Source organism: Struthio camelus, chromosome 1, assembly GCF_040807025.1.
Source record: "Struthio camelus isolate bStrCam1 chromosome 1, bStrCam1.hap1, whole genome shotgun sequence".
Lineage (NCBI taxonomy): Eukaryota > Metazoa > Chordata > Aves > Struthioniformes > Struthionidae > Struthio > Struthio camelus.
In genome coordinates this window covers 43,966,432-43,993,855 of record NC_090942.1, presented here as the reverse complement: position 1 = coordinate 43,993,855, position 27,424 = coordinate 43,966,432, and the positions used below count along the sequence as shown (strand labels likewise).

General features: G+C 42.8%; 1 long non-coding RNA gene across 3 annotated transcripts in view; it reads left to right on the top strand.

Moving 5' to 3' along the window:
• Positions 1–5,131: 5,131 nt before the first annotated feature.
• Positions 5,132–27,424, top strand: part of LOC104140662 (uncharacterized) — a 30,594-nt gene continuing 8,301 nt past the window's right edge. The window contains exons 1-3 of one of the 3 annotated variants that reach the window (XR_011139827.1): positions 5,286–5,443; positions 6,998–7,162; positions 10,822–10,907. This is a non-coding gene — a long non-coding RNA (uncharacterized lncRNA). The other 2 variants (XR_011139825.1, XR_011139826.1) reach the window with 2 other exon arrangements.

Genomic DNA, 27,424 nt, shown 5'->3' with positions numbered 1-27,424 from the left:
CTGCTTTACTAATTTTTAAGGCTTAGTAACTATGAATTAGAACATATGTTCAAAGATCAAAGACTAAAATTTTACAGTCCAGCTGGAAATTTACCATAAAATCTGTTCATCTGTAGTAAAAAGGATTTATCAAAACCAACTATTAGACAATTTCCTTTTCAATATCCTTTTCCAAATGGCCATGTTATTCAGGATCAGTTTTCTGACTGACTTGATAATGCTATATAAAACTGATATAGACATGGACAGTACATTTAAAAGGCAGGTGGAACTGAGCCTACTGGCTAAAATAAACTTCATGTTACATTTACGCTTGAGAGAAAGCTACATTTCATTGCATGAACTAATTGATATTACTGTGAAATACAGCCAAATATGAACAAAATAGAACCTTTAATACAGTAACTTTTCCTAAAAAAAGTAATTGCACCGTAATTTCAGATTTGTAACTGTGAACTTGAGTAATGCATAATTTACAGATTGTCCCATCATGCTTGCTGAAGATTTTTCTTCCCAAATCTAAAATAGAGATGCTCCTCATGTTCAGCAAACCATTTTGTTTTAAACAGCATCCATCATCTTGCCAGTGAAAATGTCAATAGCACAGAGAGAAGCAGCACATTTATCTAATTTTTCCATGTAGAAGAAAGTATATATGTAATAAATCTAATATGAAAAAATCTCATGTTGTTTTTATGACATGTAAACATATTTGATATATTTTCCCTCAAAATCAAATTATTTAGAACAATATTGGTTATACCACTCAAGAGTCTCAAGTTTTCTATTTTGTCACTGAGCGTTCATTAAAATCTGGTGAGACAACAACCACTTATATTTCTGTAAGCTCTCAGCCAAGCATTCTTTTTTATGATCTTTAAGAGCTCTTCAGGTTTTTTTTTTATTTCATGCAAATGTTTGTCTGGTTCACAATAAATCTTTACTTTCTTTACCAACGATATTACTAACCCAAACATTTCACAAGCTCTCAGTTAGCACTCAGTTATTTTCATATAAACGGTATTATCAGTGGGCTAATCTCCAGACTCCAACATGGGACGACGTCTGTTTTAAATTCCATGTTAGTACCCAGTGCTAGAAGGGAAAGTCATCAACATATCTATAGACATAATGGCATGATCTAATTTTTCTTACTCACGTTCCCCTGTTGTGCTTCGGTTTGTCACTTGTTATTTGTTGAATTAGGCAGTCTAAAAGGACACTTCAGTCTGATTTGAAATAGGAATACTGACTTAAGCATCTTGGTCTGGAATATATTTGCCCTAAGGAGCCATGATCTCGACTGAGCTCTCTAAGACTCCACTTAAATACAAATGCTGTGAACCAATCTCTGCAGTAAGTGACATTTTACTGGCCCAGTCCTGAAAGACTGGAACATTTCAACTTGCCCATAAGTTAACAGAGTTTAAAAAGCTCATCAGGTCAGAGAATCAGCTTGCTCCATTTCACAAGAACCCCTGGAAGAATCCACCTGTGCTCGCATTTTCCTTTCTTGGAGGCATATAGTTAGGTAGAAGGATCCTTAGTGCTTGCATCACCGAACACGGAAGTCCTCACAAGACACTCGATCTACATGGAGACGACCATATGAATCGGTTCTCAGAGGAGCCAGCGAGGACCAAGAAGATCCATTAGAAGGACTAGACTTTTTAGTGCTTTTGCCCTACAGCAGTGTTTCTGTAACACCTCACCAGTGTCAAGCCCAGGTGGACAGGAAGAGGAGGGCACCAGGACCCAGTGAGCCTCAGGGAACACTCAGAGCAGGAACCCCAAATCCAAGTTCTGACCTGCTGATGCCCCAACAAGGAGAGAGGCCAGCTCACAATCCACAGGGTTAACAGAAGTAAGATATCACTTTTGTCACTCAATTAAATAGATCTGATTCTAAATATAGATGGGGAAGGGGGGAAAACAACTGAGTGAAGAGGTACCATTTGTATGCAGTCATTTTCAAGAGTAGGAAAGCACGTTAAAAGGAAAACTTACAGCAATTACCATTACATAGTTCTACAAGAAGTTTTTGCAAGTAAATTTTATCATTGTATTTCCTGTAACAATTGTCAGGCAAGTGTTGAGCACTTGCGAAAGGCTTTGGGTGTACACTGACAAAATCTTAAGTATTTTAATAGCAAGTACAGTCCTTGCAAAGTATATTATACTGATTTTCATAACCTGGAAACGGGACATAATCACAGCACTATTTCTGCCCCCTGACTTGCTTCTCTGACTTCATACGCAAAGGTTTATCTTAAAATACAGAGATGGGACCCAGTTTTCGGAAACTGGGATGGGACCGAGTTCTGCATACACAGCTTTCTGCGTATCCACTTATCTTTGCAGTAACAGCTGATCTACATATAGACAAACAAGTTCTGTACATGCAAATTCTAACAGCTCTCTTGTAGAATGTTTTATGAAAGTGTGCAGGTAACATCACAGGCAGCTCGTACCAAAAAATGCACAGGCATAAGTGCACACCAGATTCCTCATTAAAAAAAAAAAACAACCAGACAGCACACCAGATTCCTTATTAAAAAAAAACAACCAGACAGCTCCCAATCATATATACTGCTGACCCATCTCAATGCAGAGTTTGACTGTAAAATTTAGCATGAAGTAGATAACACTTCTCTTCAGCCAAAAAAATGCCTGCATCACTAGGTCTCTGCACTACCAATCGAACATAATGAATTTTTGATCCATTGTAGTATAAACCATTTTAATGCTAGCCATCTAAAGCAAACGTTCTCAGACTCAGAAACAGAGATGTAAATATTACTCCACAGGATGCTGATCTTGGTGGCAATACCTGGCATTGATTCCTCTCTACTCTTCCTAAGTCCACACCAGTCAAATCTGAGTGAAACAACTGCTCTAGGAAAGATTCTATCTATTTCTTAGAATTATTACTGCTAGCTGCTGAAACAAGGTAAAATTCAAATTACTTATTTTTACATTTATTTCAAACTAAAAATTATTTTCAGATATTCTCTTACAGTATTTTAATTGGATCAGTATCTTTCAGCCATTTTGAAAGCTGTTATGCCACACAAACTAATACATATATACATGAATACAATCTTTAACGAAGGATAAAGGTTACGCTGCAGCTCGTTTTTATACACATGTAACATTAAAGTGTTTATCAGAGGAGACCATGAGGGCTGCATTTCCCTTCATTCCACTCCAAGTGTTTTGTATGGGATGCATGCTCCTTGCATGGTAACAGCTACATACCTCCTTTACTTTAATCCATACTGTGTCTGATGCTGACCCCTCCTCAAAATGAACCAGAATGCTCACTGGTGAAAATGCCCTACAGCTGTTCTGAATTTGCCCCCCTCAAGTCATAGTGCCATAGGTTTTTTTGATTTTAACTGTGGGAGTCTATGCTATATAGAATGTGAACTCAGGAAAGTGAGTATATTAAAAGGTTCCTCAGTTCTCAGATCTGATTTTTGTTCATATTTAAAGCCCTCAGTAGGGAAAACAGATTTTTTTTTTCTTGCAGCACTTCAGAGTCAACACATTTACAAAGATATAATCTGAATTCCATTCTGATTTACAGAATGGTTAGCTAATTGGCAAGCACATACAATTTGAGAACTAGATTTCATAGATTAAACTCATTACTTCAAGCTTTTAATGTCAAGCTTCAAGCTCCAAGTCCCTGCATAACCCCTTCCGCTGCCGCTGGTCTGCCCTGCTCTCTCTTCCTGCTGTATCCCCCCATTCCATGCTGCATTTGCCTCCCTCGCCAGAGGATATCGCCTCACCTGCCCCTGGTGCTTCCTCCGGCCAGGGCTCGCCCTCTCACAGCCCCAGCTCCTCATGTCGCAGCCACAGGCTTGTCCGCGGGGTTACGGCGGTCCTTGCTGAGACAGAAGTACCCCTGCACAAATTACTTGCCTCCCAAGCTGTTACATTTTCCAGCTTGAGGCTAGTTATTAGTGGGCGACAAAGCTGTTTGTTGATCTGCATTACCCTCCAGCTGACTGCCTTTTTAGCATGCACGATCTTCAGGCCACAGACTACGCCTTTCTTTTGTGTCTGGAAAGCGTGTAGCAGTTGCTGGGCACTAGGAACAGACCAACGTTTGTATTGTTAGCTACCAGAACTGTTCTCACCTAAGACCCTCGCAATCCTAGACCACCCTGACTAAACTGAAAGATTAAAAGAGGCAAGGGGAGGTTTTAGGATGGGCAACCTTCTCCAAAGCAAGGATATTTTCCTGTCTAAACTGATGCTTATTATTTATATTGGAAAGCTCATCAAAAGCTTGAAGTTGCCTTTGCCTCGAAAGGAATACATCATCTTCAAATATGCAAAGTAGATTTAATGTTGATAACATAAGAGTTACTGACCTTGTATTTCAGCTGCTCTTACTGTGCACTTTGGCTTTTTCTGTAATAAGATCATCTCTTACTGCCAGATGATTATTGATCACTTATGACAGAAAGAAAAAGCCTTGACCAGACTCATCTATTCACTGTGCTCGGCACTAACCAATACCAAAATGACGACACCACCCCCCCCCCCCAAAAAAAAAAACAGAGCTGCAGTCTAGAAGAGCGTTTACAGCTGAATCCAACAGGGAAGAAGGTAAGCAACAGGAAGTTTCAGCCGAGACCTGCTTGGCGAGCAACTACCATGTGGCGACAGCAGGGAAACACGACGCGACCAAGGAAATCCCACAGAAAGGGGAAGAAGCCCCCATCGCCTAACCCAGACGAGCCGGGCCCAGCCGCAAAGGCGGGGAGGGGGAAAGCAGGGGCAAACAGCACCCGGAGTCGACGGCAGGGACGGCTTGGCGCAAGCCGGGGGGGGCAGCAGAAGCACCCCAGCGAGAAGCGCCGCGAGCCCCCTGCCTCGTGCCGCCTGTGGCACCGCCCTAACGGCCGCGCTAACGGCCGCGCTAACGGCCGCCGAACCTTCTAGACTGCCCTGCCGCCGGTTCCCGCCACCTGCCCCCGGCGGGCCGGGCGCCATCAGCCGGGGGCCGCCTCGGGGCCCGCCGACGCCGAGAGCAGCCCCGGGGCCGCCAGCCCCGGGGGGCGGCAGAGCTCCGCGGGCCGGCTACGGCCACGGCCAGGGCCGGGCGCCCCCCGGCTGGCGGGGAGGGGAGGGCACGGCCGGGCGCGCCGCGCCATGGCAGGAGCCGGCAGGCAGCAACGAAGTGCTGAATGCGCGCCGGGCACCGGCCGCGCTGGAGGCGCCCGGCTGGATGGCGGCGTCCTCACTCGCTGCGGATTTTGAGGTAAAGTGTGTGCGTTTGCATCCTCAGCGAAGGGAGGAGGAAGGAAACACGGTCAAGGCAACAAACAAGGCGGGCGGGGGGGAGAGAGAGAGAGAAAGAAGAAGAAAAGGAGGGAGAAACAAAGGGAAGAATAAAACCCTCTCGGGGAACAAGCAAACAAAGAAGGTAAGAAGAGCTCGGCGCGCTCCCCCAGCTGGCACCCCCCGCCGGGCTCCGCGGGGGGCTGCGCACCGCCACCGCGGCACCCGCCCGGCCCCACCCGCCCGGCGGCCGGCCCGGCCCCGGCCCCGCTCCGCGGAGCTCCGCGGGCGGCACTCCGCGCCTGGCCGCTATTGCCAAGGGAACTTGTGCGGCACCTCGCGGAGGTAAACACGGCTGCGGGGGTCCGGGCGCCTTACCTGTCAGATGTCAGTCCTCGGGGGCGGGGGGGGGGGGAAGCAAGCGAAAAAAAAAAAAAGAAGAAGAAGATAAAAAAACCACCCAGTTTCCGAAATTGCACCGCTCGATCAGGTTACTATGGAAATCATCTTGAGGAGGGAAAAAAAAAAGCCAGAAGCCACCTTCATCCTCTCCGCCACCGCGAGGCACCGGCAGCCGGCGAGCCGCAGCGGGGTGCCGCTGCCTCCCTTGCGCGCAGCGTCCGCGCTGCCCCCGCCGCCGGCGGCCGCCGGCTGCTCTCCGCCGCCGCCGCGCACCGGCAGCCCCGGCCCCAGCCCCGCGCCGCGCCGCCAGCGGTGCTGCCCCCCGCCGCACAGCTGGAATTTAAAGGGGCCGTGCGCGGCGGGCGCCGCTGCCCCAAGCCGCATGCAGCCTCCCCGTCGCTCGCCGGGGAGGGCCGGCTGGGTGTGCCTTTTTAACCCAAAAGTTTCCCGCAGGGGCCAGGCGCGAATGCGCCGAAATACGAGCATCCGCAGAGGCGCACGAGGAATGGGAACAAAGTACTTGCTGTGCCTAGCCCTAGGCATCATGAATTATTATTATATGTGTAACAGCAGGCTCCAAAGGCCTCAACAGGGCTCAGTTGCAGTGAGCGCTGTACACAGGCATAGATAAGAAGAGGCAGCCCCTGCCTCAAAGAGCTTGTAAGGTAAGCAGGGAGGACAGACGAAAGAAAGGATACAAAATGGGGGGGGGGGGGAAGGAATTGTTAAAAACTTCCTAACCCCCCAAGACCAGCACCTACAATTTTTAACTACATTTTAAAAAACACCAGAAAACAACAGTTTTGAAGCATAGCATCCTACCTGTTTTCCTTCTCTGAAGTGTTTGTCAACCACACAAATGCTAACAAGTGAGCTTGGCCTGAAGGACTCCCCAGCATCCTTGAGTGCAGCCTTTTGACCAAATGGAAAGTCAGGCTACAGGGAGAACTATGCTAACAGATGCAGCTTGCAGACACAAGTGGACTTTGGCATGGCAGAGCGCGGTAGCTGGCGTTACCACTTCCGTCTGCCCTGTTCACATTCTCCACCTTTCCCCCCGCATATACTGATCTGCTTCAGCCCACTCATGTGTGACCACCCGCCACTCTTCTCTCCTACTGCAGTGTCAGATCCGCTGATGGTTCTGCCTCAGCCATCAAAGGGTCAGTTTTCACCTCCACTAAATATACTCCACAAGTTTTTGCTGATGGGGGAAGTGGCTTCTAAGTTATTCCAGCTTTGAAAAATGCCTGGCTGTGGGGCACACAAAAGTCCCATCGCTGCTCTGTCATTGCAGCCAACACCTTATGCGCTCCAACTCCCAGGAAGGGGAAACTGAGAAAAACATCTTGAAATGGTTGCCTTACATACATCTAGAAAGAAAAGGAGGGCAAGACTGGGAGGGAGAGAAGAAAGAGAAAGACCTGTGAGTAACATCCAAATCCCAAGCCTGAAAGATTCTGTGAGTATAAGCCAGAATACCTCCCATTGAGTAAAAACGTGAACAACTTCTCTCCTTTTGTCTTGTAAGAGCTAGAGGAGAAAGAACGCATTGCTAGTGATACATTTAGGGAAGGTGATTTGCAGTTGGTAGCCCCCATGACACCTGCGTGTCTTTGAAAAACCTTTCCTTTACAGCCTGTCATGGACAGCGAGGCCTCAAAGATGTTTATTTTGCACAGGATACTCAACAGCGCTGGTCAGCCTAGTTGCAATTGAAGCTGTACTTTCTAGCAGATCAATTTAGATTGTTAGTGGGGTTTGAGGTGAGGGAATTAGCTAATGGAGCTATGTTTCAATGCAGGACACAACAAACAAAAGAAACAAAAGGCCCTCCTACTGAGTTGTGCGATATTTGCCTATTCCAAATAATGCCTGGCATTTCAGCTAGCCATTTCCATTTAAGAAAACAAGAGGCGTAAAAAATATGTCAGCTAGCAGTCTAGAGCTTAATATTAAGAAATAACAAAGGCTATTTAAAAGGGCTAAACAAAAGGCAGGAGTTGGTCATATTGTCCAACTGCCCAGTTTTCCAGATATCACTGTAACTTGCAGTATACCAGTTATCCTACCAAAATAAAACAAAATGGGTTTTGCCCATAGTTTACAAAGCACAGTAAAACACAATGGTGTATTGGAGGCTGCCTTTTCTTAAAGGTACAGGACAAGAGGGAAGCTGACTATCTTCAAATTTTAATAGCAAAGCAACAGATCTGTAAAAGAAGATTCCAGGTGTCTGTCACATCTTTTAGAAAAGATAATCCACACACTTTGGATAACTCAAAGGTTATTTGTTTAAGTGTGTCAAAGGCACAGAACAGTGAGTTATCCAGGTAGTGTCCATGCTATGAGACTTCTTCCTGAAAGGTTAATTGGGTTAGAGGTGTAATTTTTATCCGGTAGAGATGTGCTGGCAGTGGACTCTAATGTAGATGCAGTTTATATTGACAGAGTTACAGTTTTGTTAGTGTAACATTTTTCGCCATTATGCGGAGTAATTTCATTATGCCGGTACAAAGATTAGACTTGGTGGTCTAGCCGCATCTGTTGAGCACGCTTTGTTAGTGCAGTGCACTGATCTCCTATATCAAAACAGATGGCAGCACACGCAATTCTCCTTTTAGTCCAAGACTAATCTGTAACTGTTTTTTCAAAAAAGTTTTGCAAATACACTTCTCTTGTGGACAGCATATTTTACTGTTTCTTAGGCTCAACACTTTGTCTTATGCCTCAAGTAGTTCTAGGAGCCTTTCTCTAGGAGATGGCACAAGAGTAACCATTTGAAGCCCTCTGCAAGGCAACATTCCAGATCAGAGAAAGTGTCTGGATATTAAGTATCTCTTTTACTTACTAGCAAGAGTTGTCTGCAATGGCTTCACAGTTTTGCAGAGAAAATACCTAATTAATTACCTATTTTTCCATTTATTGCAAATGACCGGCATGTGACTAATGAAGCATAGTAGAAAAACTAAAGAGGCAACGCTAAGACACCTTTAGAATATACTGCACAGTTATACCTCTGATATGCTGTACTTCGTCGTTCCTTCCTTAACGAAGTGTAAGAAAAGTTTTATTGTAAGTATTCTCAAGGTGTCTGTGAAATAATCTGTAAAATTTTGAAAAGAAAAATATTAGTCACATTGTACTTTTTCCCTTTATGAGATATAAACAAGGATGTTTAATGGAAAGGACGAGGTTAAATGTATATTTATTTCAGTGATATTTAGGATAACTGCAGTGATGCATCAATTTGAAGTTTCTCTATCTTGGCTTGTGTATTTTAATGAGATCAATTATCTTAGCTAACATTACGCTCATGTAAGTGGAATGACAAAACAATGAAAAGCATACAAAGGCAAACTAATATATTATCCCTGTGGACTAGGTACTTTCAATCCTTTCAGAATGACATCACCATATGACATGTGACCTTGCCCTAAAGACTAAAGGAGTTTCCAACCAGCCATAAAGAATTATACAACATTGCCATTTAAATACATTAGCACCTTTGGTATGCTAAATCCCCATCTCAGACAAAACCCCTTTTATAAGACTCTTGAGTCAAGTAACAGCAAAAGAGTGTGCTTCTTCATCCAAAAAGTATGCTATATTAAAAGTTTACTGTTACTGAAATGTTAAAAGCTTGACAATTCCTGTCACTAATATTTCTCTCAATATGTTAACGCAGCCTCCTGCATATTCTGTGTACTCAATGGAATAAAATAAAAGGCAAACACCTTTCTTGCTTACCATGGAGACTTACCATGGGCTACCCTGATGCCACACACATCATATGTGCACATGTCCAGATAGAAAATTATATCTTAACCCTTAATATCTGAAAAAGAATTTGAATTAAGATTATTAATGCTAAGGAATTTCACATGTAGATAGTGAACATTTGGGTGCTTTGTGGTTTAACTCTACAAAGAGACAGAATGGGACAAGCACCTGCCACTTACAAAACTCTATCCTATGTCTGCAAATACCAGAAGTCCCCAGGCACCAAATTCCCGAAGATACCTGCTGTGGCTGTTCTTAAACCCTAAACACATGTACCCGTTTCCTGCCCATCCACTTTTCTCAGCCACGGTCACAGCACTATCTCTCCTCTTGCCATCAGCCAAGAGGCTCCCTCTCCTTTTCCAGTTTCTCACCCCAGCAGAGAGCACTAGCCATGGAGTGCAACATGCTGGAGCAGCAGCACAATACCCTGGTCCTTCGCTTGTCAGGGCCAGGGTCAACATCGATGGGAGCTGCCAGATAGTTTCCAAGGTGCAGCAGGCAATGCACTCCAAAATCACTAATCCAAGCTCCAAACTGCAGTCCCTGGGGGCTTCCCATGGGATTATGTCATCGCCGTGAGTGATGTTCCACATACATTGGAAAACCCATGGGCAGCACAATATGCTCAGAAGTAACTGAACACACTGAACTGTTCACACTGAACACACTTCCGGGAAAAAGCCAAATTGTTTAAAAAAAATTAGATCTCCTTATCAAGACGAGCAAGCTTCTGTCTTCCTCAGGAGCATGAAAACTAGGGGGTCGCTTAATAAACCATTTTAGATCATCTGTTTGCTGTTTGGATTGTCTTACCCCTCTTTTGTTTAAGTGCAGCCATTTGGTAAGCACTGTCCACTTTCCAGGCTTTGACAACCGCCTCCTTTCAGCATCACTGCCTCTTTTAAAAGGATAGAAAATTTGCTGAGACACTGCTGTTAAAAATGTCAATGATTAGTGGCTGTATTTCCCAAAGGGAAACACTATCCATTCTTCAGCCTGTTTTTGAAATCACCTTTCACTAGTATGACCACACTATTATTTGTTCACAAGGACACATACAAACCTGAGGCATAACCACCCGCTCTTTGGAGAAACTGGCTGCCAGTGTTGGGTCATGTGACAGGGGACATCTCCTCACAAGGGAAGATATGACCTGGTGAATGAGCTGCACTCTTTTGCTGTGACCCTGGCTATGGACAAACTCACACGAGTGTTGGTTAGGTGGTGTGGAAGGGAAGTAGAGAGGGAAATTGTGTTTCCCATTGAAAAAAAAACTAGTCAAAATAGTCTCTCCAGATTTTTATTATCATGCTGATAACAGCTTCTGTGTTCCAGGGATCTCCTGGTCAAATTGGCATGTCTTATCAACTTACCTTCTCCATGAGAGCTGCAAGAACCATGTTCTTTCTTTAAAGCTCAAGGTAAGAGCCCCAAAAGGTGGTAGTCCTCACTGGAAGCAGATCATGTATGTTGATCCTCTTTTTACATGTAATTACACTCATACGTGTTAAAAGATCAGTACAAAGTCAAGCACTCTAAAATTAGGAAATTGCAGTTGCCTGCCCATCTTAATTTGGCCTCGCATACCCAGGCACGCTCTTAAATGAATTCATTAGACTTGGTGTACTTGCTGGATGATGCGCACTTAATGAGCATCTCTTCAATAATGTTTTTTCCTAATTGCTCACGATACAATCTTATACTGGGTGTGTCCTACTCTGCAGGCAAAATTACTCATTTCTATGGCCCTCATTGCTGTAGGCAGCAAGATTTCATAAATACGGATTTATTTCTCTTCAGGACAGGCAATGTGGAGATAACTCGTAGCAAGGGAATTACCAAGAACACAAGAGAGAGGGGCTTCCTCCTTTATTTCCAGCATTGGCACCACCTTGTAGTGGAGCCACAGTTACAGCAAAAGGCAACCTCGTGCTTGGAGCCCTGTGGAAGGGGATCATTTCCTGGTCCCCTGTAGCGCTGGAACAGCCCGGCTGCCAGCCCTTAGAGGTGTGAGGTGCTCAGGAGTGCCCCGTGAATACTGAGCTTTTAGAAAGTAGAACTGCTAAAATATAGACATCACTACAGCATCTGTGCAAATGTGATTTTTTTCAGAACAAAATTGGGAGGGTTTCCTCAGTGAAGACAGAGCCTTCAGTGCCCTGACTCGTTAACCTGTGACCATCAAATGCAGTCTGTTGAGCAGCTATGACTTGGAATTTTTCAAGGGTTTATAAGACGGCCAACACTGGACAGCTTTCTCTGAAATTGTAAAAGGCATATCTCTGCTGCAAAGATTACTTTGCTACTAGTTTTCAAATACCTGCTCCAAAGCTAGAGGTATTCAAAGAAAAGAGCACAACAAATTTTAATATGTAAAGTAGCACTGTTGTCTGTAGTCTCATTTTCACGTATTAGCTTAATTTTTCAGCAATTTTGTTTTTATTACATTCTGGCTGTAAAACAGCAACCCAAATGGTCAGAAATGGGCAATATTAGAAGTGCCTAAAAACGGGCTTTTTATAAGAAAAAGTGAGTGAAACGTGCAATTCCACTTGTATCAGCAATTGCAACCTGAGTCTGAAGAAGGGGAAAGCTCTCCATTCCCATGAGCCAAATTCACAGCTTCTTTAATAGCATGCTCAAATCTTTTTATAGTTTTAGTATTTCCAGAAAATTCACTTTTTTGATTTCTGCTGTTTCCATCAGCTCCGGACCCTGTATATTTTATACCAGCTGTATTCAACCAAAGGGATACCCAACTGGGGATACAAATTGGCTGCTGAATAGCCCTCTCCTGCTTCATGCTGTTACTCAGACGGCACAGAAAATACTCTCTAGTTTACCTTGTCTCCAATTACAAAAAAAAGCTTCTAAACATAAAACAGAGGGAAAACGAAATTAAGTAACCTTGCAAAACAGTTATATCACAAATATAGCAATCAGAAGACATTATAAAAGTTACAGTTCTCATAACACAGGGCAAAAATACCCTGAAGAGTGATTTGGCAATGCTTAAATAAAAGCTTGTATACATTAGAAAAGAGCAACTATAGCTTTCTTACAACAGAGTTTTCGTAGGCAAACATTTTTTTTCTTATAACTGGATCTGCCTGGAAGGCATAAATATGTTTCTGTGAAATTCACCAGTCTTTCATGGATATCAGAGAATATCTTGGGGAGACATGGACATGGTTTTATTTCCTTTTGCTGCATATAGGAGATTGTGGTTTTAAGTGCTTAGTATGAGCGAATACAGAGAGAAGTGTACAGGCGAGTATTTTAGGTAGGATGCATGAAATAATCTTTCTGCCCCATGTGTTACTGCTGCTTCCTTGGCTGTACCACTGGGTCCAGATTTGGGTGCTGATTTCAAAAACAGTGCAGATCACATAAAGTCACTAAGAGATGCAACAATGACCAGAGATTTAGGAGTATAGAGAGAGAGTCCATTATTTTAAAATCTGATAGGCATAATTTTGAGAAGCCCAGTCTTTTATCAAAATGGCTCCTATCTAACTTTCTGGGGCATGTGTATAGCAAAGTAAAGAGGAAGAATTAGTCAAAATAAAGCCAATAAGTGGCAGAATTCCTCACCCCAGAGAAACTAACGAAAGGTGGAAGCACAGTCTGAAGATCAGAAAGGGGAGAAGGAAGATAGGATGGAAAAAGTTCTGACATAGTCTCCTGACATTGTCACATCACCTCTTAAAAGATAACAGGTTAACAGAGGTTAATCTGACCAGTAATGTTTCATCATCATCATATCAGTTGTGAGAATGAAGGAAGGAAAGAAGGAAGGAAGGAAGGAAGGAAGGAAGGATCTCCAGCCCAAACTGTTACCAGGTTAAGTCCTTATGCTCAAGCTGAACAGCTAAACAGCTTAATACAGCCTCCAAAGAGCATCACATGAGAATCTGTCCCTCAGAATGTAATTGAAATAGATGCATCTGTTTGTGCAATTGCCACCAGAGTGGAAGTCTCTACTTTTGTATTTGTGCCACTGTAATTATTTTCATAGGAGTGAACCATCTGAATTTTAATATCTCCTATACTCAGTGCAACACTGCATATTACAATACCCTGACCTTTTCAGTGTTCTATCAATTGATTATCTCATCATTCCAGTCCTTCCTTGTTTACAGCCTTGGAAACCTTAGAAGGAGAGGTAACATGGGCATCTCTGAGTCCTATCTTCTATGTTTATCAGCACTTTCTGAATCATACTGCCGGTCTACTACATACTGTGTGCCTGAAACTACATACTGTTTGCCTGAGGTGCCGTGGCATATAAAGTCATGCCTGAAAAGGCAGGGATAAGAGCTACAGGCTGGCTCATAAGGTCCACCACAGGTGGTCCTGTTGTAGGTCACACTGATTGACCAGTATTGTTATCAAATTGTGATCTCTCCAGTGAGTTATTCTGACAGCCAGGTACACCTCCAGTTAAACAAATAATGTGTATAACCTTTCAACCAACCAAATGTATTTGGTTAGTTATTGTGCTTTCTAAGTAAATTAGAAAGGTGGGGGGAAGGCTTCTCGTCTTTTAAGAACGAATAAAGTAGAAAATGCAATACCAGATCTAAACATGCAAGGGAGAGAATCTTCTCAAAGCTGAGGATGCAGTGGTAATGCAAAGCAGGAAAATGATTTTTCATTTCCAACCATAGCCTCAATCTGATGGACCAATAACAAGAAGATACAAATAGTAATAAACTGCGTATTCTGGAAGACGATGTTAGCATCAGTCCAAAAGAAGAGTAATTGTTGCTCCCTTATTGCTTGTCCAAGACCAATCAAAGAAAAGGGATCCAGAGCAACAACAGCTTATGACAAAATCTGGTCATACCAAGGAATGGTGTTGGCATTATGACCAAGAATCTTTTTAGCTTTTTGCAAGATGCCTAGGAACCTTTCCTCAGACACCTTTGAAAGGCTACACTGTGGTCCCTCTCTGTCTAGAGTATAGTACAGACATAATGTTTGATCTTTTCTTGCCTGCTGAGGAGGGAAAATGCCCTTTTGATGCTGCTAATGATACACATTGCCCTCCCTAAAAGCATGTAGAACATGAACAGTAAATGCTCTGAGATGGCTCAAGTTTTTTCTCTGAAGCTACATTTTGAAGGTTGTTATGGGGGAGCTCTTCCACCTCCAGATCCCTGCCCATGTGTACTTTAAGGAACGCTCCTCTGCCAAAGAAGCAGAAGGTGCCAGAACTCAACTGCAGTAGCTTGGAGGCATACCTCCAAACCTCTAATCTGCCCCTTCAAACAGTGGCCACAGCAGCAGAAGGACCTGATTTGTGCCAACCTGTTCAACAGGAGGACCATGCAATTACCTGCAGTACTTACAGATGGTGGAGCAGGCAGGCATGACTGCTTCATTACAGGCCATTACCTGAAAACTGCTGCCATGTTATGATGCCATGTCTGTTCCCAGACCTTTCTACTTTCAACTGTACTTTCAGTGTTTTGATTCCACTTTCAGGAACCATGTGAAGTCTCAAATCCAATTTGGGACTGGGGAGGTTGCTATGAGACAACCTGTGTGAGAGTGCCTGAAGCATACAGTGGTTTTCAGTTCCACATCTCCTCTGCATCCCATGGAGATCAGTGCTGCCTTTCCAGTCTCCTGCTGAAAGCAATATCAAGATGAAGAATAATCTTATTAGGGTGAATCCAGACAAAGCAGAGCAATCATTTCTGGGAAAAGGAAAGCACCTTTAAGAATTTTCCTCCTTGTTCGAAGGCATACATTTTTAGATTGTTAAATGGTCTCATTTTTGAGTTTTTGGACTTCTTGTTGGTTTTGGATGCCCATATGCCTATTATAGCAAAATTCATGCATTTCTGTCTTCAGTTATCTAGAACACCTTGGACAAGCCAATCAGACCTACGCCTGACAGCTGTCAGATGGACATTACTTCCTACAGGTTTGACTACTGGAACTTGAGTTTCATGAACTCTGACCAGCACAATATGCACCCGTCTTTTGCTCAGCAATAAAGATCATCACAGGCAGATCAATAGCATAGTGATCTGCACGTTGTCCTCCTTCTTTATTCAATACAGAGCCTAAATCATGGCCTTTGTTCTGGTAGTCAAAGGCTTCCCTAATACCGGCTTATGTTACTTAAGGCATGACCTGTGAATATGTTACCAATCACAATTTCTGCCTTAACAGAGTCTGTACATCATCCCGTTACCTTACCACCATAATGGAAAAAGCATCAATGTCAGGAGGCAAAGTAGTAGTATTACCAACATCTTCCACAGAAGAAAAAAACCTGGTTCATATGCAATGATATAATTTGACTGACAACCAAGAAGTCTGCAGTAGAATCAAGCTGTGACTGACTGTGAAAAAGGCATTGAGAACAGGGGAAGATGTATTCCAGAAGAGCAAAATTCAGTATGGGAAGCAAGAAAGGAGAGAAACCTTCAGCAAGAAAGTAACTTACCATGATTGTGGGGAAAAATTGCTTATAAATGTATACTCCCAAATTAATGTTTTTGCCACTGGTGAAAAATTCATACCTGCAGATCAAGCTATGAGTTTGTTTGGAGTGTACTTGAGGAATGAAATAAGAGTTAAATGAATGCTTATATAATCCCTACATTACTGTGATGTATGATTTGTTTATGTAATTTGGGTTACATCAGTTAGACTTCAGCTAACACTGGGGAGCTGGAGTGGACACACATTGTAAGTAAGAGACACTGCCTTAGAAATTTTGCTATCCAAATGGGTTGTACAGACATAGGATGGAGATGAAGAGAGGTGCAATATGAAGGGACTTTCCCGTGCTCATGTGACAGATCCATGCCAGAGCCAGAAAATGGACAATAAATTCACAATATTTGCATCTTATACTTGGCAGACAGGTTATGCAATTTATGCTTCTTGAAAAGGGACATAACGAAATAGTCCCCTTGCTGTCCAAACAGTCTAACACATAAAACCCGAGTTTGTGTGATTACAAAAAAAAAAAAAAAAGGCTTTGTATATTTGAAAAATTGTCAAGAGGTTCTTTCATAAGTAAAAAAATTGTTTTGGTTATTTGTTTCAGGTGTGAGCCATTCTATAGCTTTTCCTGAAACCTATCCTAAGTCTCATACGGCATAAACACCTAACTCGCTGATTTTAGGCTAAGCCAAAAAGACATAGAGGACCAAAGAAAGATATTTTTCTTTTATTTGCCATGTCAAGGTTTTTCATTGATTTCTGAGAGCGATTTGGCTAGAAATAGTTTGAGAGGATGGTGGTAATGATTTTGTGCATCTTTTATTGCTCAGGATACATTGCCAATACAGGACACATTTCAAGATCTTTCAAGTAGTTTGTGTTGAACACACAATAAGAAGGGTTTTACTCATAAAACTTAGTTAAAGAGAGGCATAGTTTTCTTTCAGGAAGATAAGAATGAGTCATCCGTGCACGCATTTGATTTCCAGATCCGAGAGTTTGCAGTCTAGACTTACGGTTTTCATTTTTCTAAACACTTAATCAGTCTCTCTGTAGGCTGTTATATCCTGATGTCAGTAGGAGGTTCATGAGGATATGAAAAACAGAACAGGAGGTACCAGATTTTCCTTCAAGGTGAGAAGATTCAGTATTTCTCCAGAGTGACTACCTTCAAAAAAAAGCCTACTGTCTTAAAGCTGAGGGACCCTTCCAGTCTCTCCAAACCTGGTGCGCAGAGAAATGACTACCTTTCTGTATTAAAGTCTCTACGAGTTCATTTGTGCCTCCTCAGGGTAAACAGATTTGCAAAACCCTACCCTACTCTCAAGTAACAGCTCTGCAGTTTTACTCTCAGCTCTGCAAGAGCACCAAACAACTTGGGGAATGATTTGCCTAAGAGAATGTAAGTCTGGATAGATGAAATGAGGTTCTTAGGAAATGAGAAAGCATGTATGGAATAGCAGCACATGCATTGCCTTGAAAGAATAATTACTCCTCCTTGACTCCATATGTGCAAGATGGAAATCTGTAGCAGAGCTGAGTCTATGTTTCCTCTTGCTCTGGAAATAGGCTCTGAAGGCAGAGGGTTAAAAGTGCCATCATAAAACATATATTTGAGATACATGGAGCAAAAAGCAGTCATTCCTCCAACTGAGAATGTCCTAAGTTATCCTTTTATTTTCTAGTCACTCTCTGGCTCATCCGTGAGACAATTGTATTGGGAGTAGGTATCAATCAAGGTGTGTGGTCAGCTCAGCTGTCCTATCTGGGAAGCAGGAAGAGGAGAACCTTTTGCTTCTTTGGATAGATCTAGGAGAAAGAACTTCTTCCTCTTTCTTCCCAAAATAGTTTAGGAAATGAAGCAATTCCCAGAAGATAAAAGAGAGTTAAGTGTGGCTTGAACAGCTGCTTCAGTGGCAATCAAGCAGTGCAGCACTTCCCCAAAGAGTTGTGTGTGTCTCTTGTAATCTGTGTTAGCTGCTGCTGGAGGTGGCAGTCCTTGGGAGTAGACTGTGAGGTCCCTCCTGTGCCAGCCTCACATTGCAACCCTCTGTGTCCGCTCGCATCTCCTCTTCGCACCTATGCCTGAGCCCCCCCCTGCTTTTCTGGGCACAGCCACAAAAGAGTTAACTTGACAATGTCAGTGATGGATCAGCAAATAGGCTTAGAAATGAGACTGCTCTGTAACCCAAAAGCTGGAAGCATCTATTTTGAAAGTAAATGAAAAAGTCTCTAACTGGTAGGGAAGGGCCACAGGTTCCTGTGTTTTTCCAGCAAGAACTGGTTATAACAGATTAAAAAACAGATCCTTCACCTCAGGTCCTGACAGATGCAGCTATTTAAAAGAAGAAGAGCTTTCTGCTTCTGTGTAAAAACTGTATATGGGCTCTGCAACAGTTAAAGCATTGTGACACTGCCTATATGTGCCCTAGCCCTCAAGATGAATATGGTGTGGCGTGGTTCAGTAAAGTAGCAATGTTTCCTAGAAAGCAGGCCACTTTACATCCCTACCTGTTCCAAAGCTGTCTATGCATGTGGCCATTGAAGCAGGTCACTTACGTGTATGGGGCTGCAGGCGCAGAACGTTGCTTGTCTGCTCAAGTCTCCCACCTTTCTTCCTGTGGCATTAAAATAAGTACCGACAATATATATAACCTGTCTTCATCAAATCAGTTGATATTTAGGCTCCAAGCAACATATTGATTTATTCATAGCAAAGAACAAAGAGGGAGAAAAAAAGAGAGAATTTCAAGTAGTGGAAAAGAAAAATATATCCAGGAAAAGGAAGGCTGCTCATGAAGCAGTCAAGAACAGCTGTCTCTCCAGCATTTGAAGAGCTGCTCCAGGGAAGGACAGCAGACAACAGAGCTCGGCGATCTCAAGCACAACACCATTGCAGCTGCTGGGAAAAAATCCTATTTTTCTCTGCTTTGCTCAGAATTTCTCACCTGCTCCTGTCCAGGCAGAAATAGTCTGTAATAACTATTTAAAAAACAAACCTCTTGGTCCCCACATGTTCATGAGTTATTATCCCAAAGTAAAAGGGTGCATTTGATCCCCACTTTGTTAGCCGCCATTACCTTCAGCATATTGAGTGTAATGGACCAAGGTGTACTCAGCCGGAATTTCCTGGCAACTTCCAGAAATGGCATGAGGTTTGAATGTCAGCATGGCCTGTCAATCTTCCCTTTGTATCCCGGAAAACAAGGCCAGTATGCAGGTATTTAATCTTCTGAGTCACTCTGGTAAAGCACACTCTTATTTGCTCTCTCTTTTTGTCTTTCAAGAACTTCCAAACCAGAACCAGGGCCGCATTTCTGAAACCTAGAAGTAACTACTTCTGTCTGCATACATATACAAGCAGCATACTGTGCATACTCTCAGGGACACTGGAATTGTATTCTGCCAATCAGTGATGCAGAATATGTTTTTTCTAGGCTTCACATGTTGATCAGAATATTAAAAAATAACCACAGAGCTTACAATTTCAAAGCAATACAGGACTTAACACCATTTTTTCCATGCATATAGTATTGTCAATACTCACTATTTTATTTGCTATTTTTCTTGGACAATAAGGTTTGTAGCTCAGTGTTTTATATCTTTTGTTAGTGCTTATTATGTAATTAACAGTTATATCACAAGATATGTGATGCAATCTCTTTTATTAGTACAACTGATACACTTTGGAAAAACGGACAAGCTTTTGGGCTTAGACTCTACAGGTCTGGCAATATTTATTCTGATTACTGCATTAAAGACAGAACGGTATGAGCTTAAGGAAAAACACCTCAGGTATTTTTGTCACCAACTTTAAAAAGATACTTAGGATCATTACCATTCAACTCAAGCTCCTTAAAAGGTTGGTTTACAAATTTTAATAGTTACTGGCAAGGAAGATTAGTGCTCATGATCTTTCAGCAAGGCTGTATCCTGGCCACAGCTCTTAGAATCAATTTTCAGGCTCCTCATAATGTTTTCCTAAAGTATCCAAAGAAAAAAATTGCACCACATACAGAAATGGTGTGAGGTACAATCTGACATAGAAATGACCAGAGATACAGCTCTTTCCTGAAAATAAAATAAAATGCTAGAAATATAGAAAAGTTTTTGCTTCTGGCAGGATCAACTAACACTACAATTGTAGCAGGTTTGTTGGTATTTTCCTTACAACTGCTGTTATATCCACACTTCAGGAAAAAAAAATCCTTTACATTGTGACCTATATAGAGAGGTTTTGGCTTTAAGCACTTGCAGAACAATCAATCAGTTTAATTTTTAGTCATCTAAGTTGTTATCATTCTATGGCTACATTATGCTCTTATACTCACTTTATTAATTTGACTACATACATTTGCCAAACAATAGCAGAAGATTTTCGTATTGAAAGCATTAGAAACAATCGCTTCCATTGACAGCAATTCTACCCAATTACGGGATTTTTTAATGGGAGCTGTACTAAAGGGGTGGTAGAAGTGCATTTTACTTTTTTTTTTTTCCCCTCACAAACTCCCTCTGTTGAATACATTTTCCATGAAACATCACAATCGTCCCTATTGGTGAGGAATGCAATGTACTGTGGGAATCCTCAATCATATAATTAGGAGATATAATCCAGAGAGAGTGATCAGCCTATACAACAATTACATTACGATATCTGAAACCTCAACTGACTTAGTTCTAAACTGAAATGTTACAATTTAGAATGGAATATTTTATATTCAATTGTTCCAGTTTCCAACACACACCAAAATAATCCAAATTCCTGCAGACAGTGACTGCTATTAGTTAAAACAGTATCGTGCCACAAACTGGCTTTCCTGTCGAACACTAACATGGACAAAAATTTAACAAATCTTGCAAATATTTAGTAAATTTAATGTTCACAGGATGCTGCAAAGTGACAAAACAATTAGTGGGAGACACCTGCTTCTCTTTGTGTCTCACTTGCTCATCTCACAATTTGGGCCAGGAAAAAATGGAGGCCGCATGGAAGCCACCTGCATGGCACTGAGGCTGAAGGACTTGCATCGCAGTGCATTCCCCTTCTCTGCTTAGGAGTGAGAACGGCAGGAGCTGAAAAAAACCCTCTTCTATCTTTTCTAGGAAGGAAGGAAGGAGGCTGCAATGTTTCTAGGAGTGGGTGGCTGCTGAAAGTGTGTCTTGTGAAGTTGTTCTTTGACAAATGTATAGCATCCCTAGAGGAAAAATAGGAGTTTGCCAAGTTAAGACTTTTTCTGATCTCACATAACTAAAGCTACTTTGAGCTAAATTTGACGAATGATGTGTATATTATACTATTGCAACCACTTCAGTCTTTTTAGCTCAAAAAACAAATAACCCAGAGACTAAAATTACAGAATCACAGAATGGCCAGGGTTGGAAGGGACCTCTGGAGATCGAGTCCAACCCCCCTGCTCAAGCAGGGTCTTCTAGAGCATGTTGCACAGGATCACGTCCAGGCGGGTTTTGAATATCTCCAGGGAAGGAGACTCCACTACTTCTCTGGGCAACCTCTTCCAGTGCTCAGGCACCCTCACAGTCAAGAAGTTTTTCCTCAGGTTCAGATGGAACTTCCTGTGGTTCAGTTTGTGCCCATTGCCTCTTGTCCTGTCGCTGGGCACCTCGGAGAAGAGTCTGGCCCCATCCTCTCGACACCCTCCCTTCAGATACTTGTAGACATTGATCAGATCCCCTCTCAGTCTTCTCTTCTCCAGGCTGAACAGGCCCAGCTCCCTCAGCCTTTCTTCAGAGGAGAGATGCTCCAGTCCCCTCATCATCTTGGTAGCCCTCCGCTGGACTCTCTGCAGTAGTGCCATGTCTCTCTTGCACTGGGGAGCCCAGAATTGGACACAGTACTCCAGATGTGGCCCCCCCAGGGCTGAGTAGAGGGGCAGGATCACCTCCCTCGACCTGCTGGCAGCACTCTGCCTAATGCCCCCCAGGATGCCATTGGCCTTCTTGGCCACAGGGGCACATTGCTGGCTCATGCTTAACCTGTTGTCCACCAGCACTCCCAGGTCCTTCTCTGCAGAGCTGCTTTCCAGCAAACTTGTTGTCCACCAGCACTCCCAGGTCCTTCTCGGCAGAGCTGCTTTCCAGCAGGTCAGCCCCCAGCCTGTCCTGGTGCCTGGGGTTATTTCTCCCTAGGTGCAGGACCCTGCACTTGCCTTTGTTGAACTTCAGGAGGTTCCTCATTGTCCATCTCTCCAGCCTGTCCAGGTCCCTCTGAATGGCAGCACAGCCACTCCTCCCAGTTTAGTATCATCAGCAGACTTGCTGAGGGTGCACTCTGTCCCTTCCTCCAGGTCATTGAGGAATATATTGAACAAGACTGGACCCAGGACTGGCCCCTGGGGGACACCACTAGCTACAGGCCTCCAACTAGAAACTGCACTGCTGATTACAACCCTTTGAGCTCTGCCATCCAGCCAGTTCTCAATCCACCTCACCGTCCACTCATCCAACCCACACTTCCTGAGCTTACCTAGGAGGATGTGATGGGAGACAGTGTCGAAAGCCTTGCTGAAGTCCAGGTAGACAACAAAGATAGCAATTATAAATTCAGTAATCTGCATTTTAAAATCTTTAAACACCTATTAGTTTGCTATACTGTATCAGAGACTGTAATAGTCTCTGATGGAAGCTCTCACAAAGTGTTTTCACTTTACAGCTTCTTCTAACTTCCGTATAACTTCTAGCTTTGATTTACTTCCTGGAAGACTGTTTTAAAATTGCTAACTTGATTTTTAGATTAACTCTAATCCTTAAATTTAATGAAGGTCACAAATATTTTAATTATTAAACTACTTTATTGGAACATGATTAAAATAGTTTTTGAGGCACAAAGTTCTTTAAGGAAATTGCCTGGAACAATATTCTATTTTATTTACACCAGGGTTGTGAGTTTTAAAGGGTTACAGAAAAATATGCTGAAAAGGGTTGGTAACAATTGTTTAATGAATGAAAAAACATGTGAAAAAATCCAGAGATGTTTTCTACCGGTTTCATATGAGCAGTGACTTAAAGCAGGCTAAGTCATGTCACTTATACCATAAGTACAAACTGAATCAAATGAAAAAGTCCAGCATTGATAGCAGAAGGCAACTTGCCCTTAGGAATGAGAGGCATGGACATGCTGGTGTTCTCTGTGAAGTGCGTACTGGTCCCTGTTTGTCATTTCCACTTCTCTGAGATAGTCTTACTAGAAGATGGTACCAGGTAAACATATGAGCAGGCTTAGCAAATCAATTTTTGCTGGTAAAATAGTGTCTGACACTGGGCCATAGTTAAGATGGAATAGATGTAATCAGTTTTCAGTGAAGCATCTGTTTAGACACGTAACAGCCAGCTCATGTTATCCACAGTCCTACAGACTGGTGGAAAATGGTGTCAAGATATTAACATACCTATTAAAAAAGGGTGAGAAGTCAAACTGTCATGCCTACCTGGCCCTGCTACATTATGGAGCGGAGCCAGCGAAGCCTGCACAGGCGTCTGCTGACATTGGGTTCGTCAGAAAACCCAGGCCGAGGGACCCAGCACTGTCGGAAGCAGGCATCAGGTCACCAGGGGGTTGCAGGTGTATAAACCAGCAAAGCAAAATTAAATACTCAGGGCTATCGAAGGTCTGAGGAGCAGTCAGTGCCACATAAAAATCACGCTCGCTTGGGTTCAATATAGCAGAAACATCAGTGGTATCACAAATGGTAGACTCTCTAATCCCAGATAGAGAGATATCATGCAGAAATAAGTGGCGGTTTGCGGACACTGTGCTGGTACAGGTTCGAAGCAGGCAGTGGCTAGGCAGCCTGGGACAGCTGCCCCAGGACACCACCCCCTTGCACCAGGGGCTCACAGCTGCACAGCAGCACCAGTGCTGCTCTCTCAGGGGAGAAGCGCTGAGCCGCATAGCTACTAGGGCACCACAGAGACAATCTGAACAGTAATGGCATGTTTTATATATGCATTTGACAGCCTGATTGTTCCCTTTGCTTTTTTTGCTGCTTTTAAACTGAAGAATATGCAGGCAGTTGCATTACAACCGTGCATTACTGCATTACAACCGTGTTCGTGCACAAAACAGCAGTAAAGTGGGGTACAATGGATTTGTTTCCACCTGTTTCATCTCCATCCTTGAGTCAGGGCACCAGCTGATGACCAACTTGTTCCCATTGCCTGGACTAGTCCTCCTTTACCCAGACCAATTTATATGTCTCTCTGGCAAATACATGAAATAGGAGCAGTTGCTTACACCTTCCAACTGGGACATTAAGAGAGAGTTAGCACTAAAATAACGGTGCTAACTCATGAGGACTGCTACCACATCTAGGGTTAAAATATTATCTGTTTCGTTCCAGTTTTCTTTTTGAAAGCCAAGTCATTGCCTTACTTGTTTGTTTTCCCCCCTCTCTCCCCTCGTTCCGCTCTCTTTTTATTGCCAGGATGATTTTCCAGGAAGAGACTTTTAAAAATTACAACAAACAAGCCCCAGACTGGAAGGAGGCAAGGGAAGAAGTTACTGTCCTATGGATAATGAGAAGCTGTACTTTCAATGGATTTAATTTGTGTTCATTAAGCAAGGAAGACAATTATTGTTTTTTTTAATATTTCAGGAAATCATACAGTAAATGCCCCAAGAAATGTACTTTGTTGAGGCCAGGACACACTCCAGCACAGCTTCCCACATGAAGAGCTGTTTGCCAGGTCTGGCTGATGTACAGTTTTTGTACGATATAATTATTTCATTTTGGGGCATGACTTTTTACCAAATTATTTGCATTATTACAACACTTAACATGGATGTTTTTACATCAGAATAATTGTTGTTTTGTCCTCTAATTATGAGCATATTTACTATAACAAAGAACTAGTAGGAATAAGAGATCCTTTAGGTCATCTCCTCTATTCCTCTGCCTGCAATGGATTATTTCTTACATAGTGTTCATTAAAGATTTTTCCAGTCTATGAGAAACACTGAAGAGTCATGTTATTTGACCGGGGGGAAATCGTATAGAACCAGTGAATAGGATTAAAGGAACATCAGATGGAAACTTTTTTCATATGAAGTATGACATTTATACCTTGGCAATGAGCTATAGTCACAGTAACTACAGATTATTTGCACAATCAAATCTTATTCCATTTCACAACACTCCCCAGCCTGTTTCCATGGCAGTCAGAGAGACTTTGCCATACTCTGTTGGAAGAAAAATCCTGGAACAATTGGACTACTGGTATCTTACTAATTTCAGTGTTTAAGCAGGATATGTGGTGCTTCAGTATTGGCTAGTCTCCTCTAGGATGTATCTACACATACATTTTGTGTCTTTGAGGCAGATCTTTTTCCCTAAGAAAGTGAAAAAAATCATAAAGGCCAAATGCCTTTATGCCTTGCATGTAGCAAGGATGCTACATACAGTAAATCAGGGAATTTCTCTGTTTTAAAGACAAATCTTAATTGGAAGGTTTCTGTCTTTATTTACACAAATGCCTTTTCCTTGTATTTTCAAAAATTAAAAAGTAATTGTGATGATAGTGCTGTAGGAAGGAGTAAGAATAGGTAAATATAAATTACTTTGGGGATTAATGGGCCTGATGAAAGTGACCGTGGATGCATACAAAACAGCATTTTAAGCAAATGTTTGGCCTCTCTGGTACAGAAGGAGCCCTAAAAGTCACTGCCTCCAAATTTCAGACTGTTTTTTCGTTCCTTCATCTCACGTGTGTGTGGGTACTCCATGCAATGGACTGCCTGTGCAGTTACGATGGGGCAAGTCCAGAGCCCAGCTAAGGTGAATCCAGTTCAATAGTAGTTAAGGAAATGAGTGAACCGCTTTATTCCTGATTTTTGTTTTAACTGAAAAAAGTGGAGAAAGTGACCAACGCTGCAGGAAAGCTCAGGGGCTTTCTGGGTGGATGGCAGGAGCAGGAGCAGGAGCAATGGAGCTGCCAGCAGTGGCCCTGGGGCCAATCCTCGGCCCAGAGGCCCAGGCAAGCGCTGAAGCTGGGGAGGCGACTGCTTCTCCAGATAGAGTAGTGCTGGAGTGCATGGCCTGTTGGTAGCTGAACCATGGCACTTAGGTGGCATTTAGGAGCAGAATGTTAAAAATACAAAGAAAGTGAACCTTTATTCTCTCTGGCTCTAAACTCTTTATACTGCCAAAGCAGAATTCTCTTTTTTCCCTCAAAAGTCCAGGACAGGCATATTCGAGTAAGTTCCCTGTCTAATTTTCAAATGGCAGTGGAAATCCTGTCCTCATGTTAGCATCTATGTCTTTGTTTCCCCTATGTCTTCAGCTCTAGTTACTGTAAGTGAAGGTTTTAGCCTGCCGTGGGCATCCGAGAGAAAAATATCACCCTACTGTCTAAGACAGACAGGCTAGGGCCCTATGCATTGTTTTATCTTTTGTCTCTTCTGCGTAGATCAATAAGGGTTAATATGTGGCTGTGGCTCACCCCGCGTATTAGGCAGCTCAGGTAGTCATTACACCATTTTAATGGAATCTCTGGCACCAGCCTGTTGGGTATATAGAGTTACACCATTCAAAATGTTTTCCTAGACATCCAATGAATAATGAAAAGAGTTTAAGAGGTACTTCGACCGATATGCCCTCACATCCTTTGGGGTATGGGGTTATCTTTCTGAAGGTCTAAATCTATGCTAGTTCTAAGTGATTTCCTAAAAAAATGTACATCTGTTAATGACAGAGAAAGACAGATGGATGCAGAGCTTGGGAAAGCAGTTGCTTCGGCATTTGTTTTATTCCTATGCATACACTTTGCCTTGTCTGTATTGTGCCTATTTGATCCACTTTCATTCAGTCTAGGTTTTTGCTGCCATAGGCCCCCTTTGAAGGTAGACTCCAAGGAAAGGGCTGGGATGGACTACAGCAGCGGTACCCTTGTCCTAGACAACGATGTTCCTAATAGGGAACATGTACTACAGGGCAGTAGTGCCTGCCAAATGGCCACAGTCAAAGCTGTGAAGGGTGCAATGACTGTGAATACCCTTTTAGTAAATTCCATGCCTGGAATTTGTTTAAAGCCTCATTATAAATGCTAAATGTTAGCTTTCTTCACAAAGCCTTTGCAGAAGGCTGGCAGTAGACGCTCCTGGTATGTGGCTGGGCAGCTTAGATTTCAGGCTGACAATGTTTTCTTTCAGTTCATGGTCCCTGTTGGGAGAGTATCTTGTCATGTCAGCAGTGACTATCTAATGTAGTCTTCATACTGTGCCAGTAACCCATTAGGGAAGTCTCCCGATTACAATCCTACTGCTGTCTTGCTGGCTTTGCATCTTACCTATACAGGCACAGGCAATGCCAAGACTTCCTTTGGTTTCCCCTGTGCGATGCCCAGAATTAGTAGTTAGTATTTCTAAGCAGAGGCTTAGGTAGAAATGGCGGTGGCCAGGGACTCAGGAGAACTGTGTTGTCTGAGTAGTTTGTTTAGACAATAAATTTCTAAC